This window comes from Cyprinodon variegatus, unplaced genomic scaffold (genome assembly GCF_000732505.1).
Source record: "Cyprinodon variegatus isolate N-32 unplaced genomic scaffold, C_variegatus-1.0 Scaffold906, whole genome shotgun sequence".
In the NCBI taxonomy this organism is placed as follows: domain Eukaryota; kingdom Metazoa; phylum Chordata; class Actinopteri; order Cyprinodontiformes; family Cyprinodontidae; genus Cyprinodon; species Cyprinodon variegatus.
This window is the reverse complement of record NW_015151359.1, coordinates 58,072-60,529: the sequence shown is the minus strand read 5'-3', so window position 1 is coordinate 60,529 and position 2,458 is coordinate 58,072.

The window sequence follows — 2,458 nt, the reverse complement described above, 5'->3', positions numbered from 1 at the left end:
AGCAAAGTAAAGAACAGCAGAACCAAGACCATGACAGAATCAGGTCCAGTTCTAAAGAAGAAGTGGTGCCAGAGCCAGTTTTCAAACAGTTCTATACGATAACCTGTTGGCTTTTTTTTTCTACCCAAGTGCCATAACTGTCTCATTCATTTACTGTATGATCTACCTTTTCATATATTACATTATGTGTTTTTGTAAAGGACGTCATTGCACTTTAACAACATTTTGTCCCGGTATCCTTGCAGAAAGTGCTTTATCCTAATTTAGATTTATGAATGTTTTATACAACAAGGATGCTTGTGAATGACTCAGGAGCAATATTTATCCAAAGCATTCAGGTTGAAAGTTGAGATATAAGATATAAGGTTTATGGATAATGACTGTCTATAAAATATATCAGCTCTGAGCACAACTCTAAGCAGCATATTGACCTTCTTAAACTCTGTGACAGCTGATTTCAAAATAAATTAGAAATTAACATTCAGCAACATTTATTCTGTACTTAATCTTGTAGTTCTCATTGAAGCAAGTTGATTTCATAGTTTGTTTTGTATTTCAGCCATAGAAAAATTAATGGTTTGGTCATAGTTTATTGACTTGATAAGCCAATGGGCAATTCTGAGCGAGTGAAACAACATAATTCTTTTGTCTTAGTCAAGAAATGCAGTTGACCCACTGAATGTGATGATGTCTTCAAAGGATTTTGATTGGCTGCTATAGAAAAAACAAATAAATATGCTCTTACTAATCAATAAGGGAAAACAAATTAATAACAGAACTCAGGCTGGATTAAAAAATGTGTTGGGATGATAAAAGAAAGCAAGATTGTCACACATCATCAACATGTGTGAATATACCTTATTTACATCCCTGTCATTATTTTGATTTGCATATTGTTGAATTTACTCAGCACGGAAGATATTTTTCTCTTTTTATATTATATCAAGTGCACTTTACAGCATTTTACTGCTTTTTCAAAGCAGTTTGATTCACCAAAATGACGAAGAATAAATGAAAAAAAAAAAAACTGCTTCAGAAAAGTGAACTGGATAAAGAAGCAGCTCCTGCTGTCAGCACAGCTATGGGAGAAGAAAAGAGTTAAAAGGTAAATGTAGTCCTGGGATCAAGGTGCGAACAGAGAGGCAGACCTGGGAGTGCATTGCCAAGCAGACTAATGCATCTTTCTGTTTACTTTCATTTACCAGCCTGGAGTGTGAGAAGTGCTGCTGGAATCAAAATCACATAGTAGATGTGTGACACAAGTCAATTTCTAGATGACCATTTAGGTTATAGCTACTGACATTATGCATGCACCCTACGGCAAATACTTGCATTTTTTTTCCCTACGTATGTTAACTGTATATTGTTGTTTTATCTTCTATATCTATGTGTATATTTTCCTGCAGCTTCAAGAAAAAAATTATGTTTATTATTGAGTGCATTTTAAAATCTGTAAATGTTTAAAATCCTATATGGGCTAATGAAATCTTTCCCCTTTTTAGTTATGGTTAATCAATATTTTACTGTATTCATCTATCACTCATAAAACTACTAAAGGTTGTACCTTTGAGGTGGAAATTAAAAAGTGAACCAAACTAATTTAATTCACAAGATTGTTTCTAACTATTATCAATAATTATATTACCATCTTGCAAAATATAAACGTAAAGATAAAATGAAGCATTGTTTTATAATATTTTGGCAAGTGGTGGTTGATTCATCCGCCAGCAGTTGAATACAACTAATAATAATAATTGAACTTAATTCTCACATTGGAGAAATTTACCTCTACAATTAACCCATCCCTTTGGGGAGCAGTGGGCTGCCATAGTGGGGCGCCCGGGGAGCAATTGGGGGTTAAGGATCTTCCTCAGAGACCCAGAGTGGCAGTCTGGGGGAGTGGGGCTCCTACTCAGAACCTCAGGATTCCAAGTTCTATGCCCTACTAGGACGTTACTAGACCGCCACTCCCCTAATTAATTGGATGTATCAGTGATACATCACAAAACGTGTAAAACTTAAGAAATTTGGTATGATGGAAGATGGAGCTTAAAGGACACTGAAGCATCTAAACCCACTACTTATGCTTTTAAGCCCATTGGTGTATGACTCGAGTATTAAGGAGAGAAGGGACAGTTTTGGAGCTGCAGTTCTGGCGATCTCTGCTACCAGACAAAATGACTGTTGTGGAGATTATATAAAGCAGCAGACTTTTGAGTCTGGCAAGCTAGCAGTCCTTCTGACAGCTGAGGAAACCCTGAAGCTGCTCTGAATGTTATTAATTTCATACCTATAGGTTAGGCTCGGCTGACTGGCCAAAACACCATCATAGACTATTCCCCAATCTCAAAAACAAACATCATTCACTAGAGCTTAGTTTTCTGAATTTTTTCGTACTGGAGCCTCTTGATAACAAAGTTTTTATAACTAAAACAGCAGCAATCAGAGTAAACACATC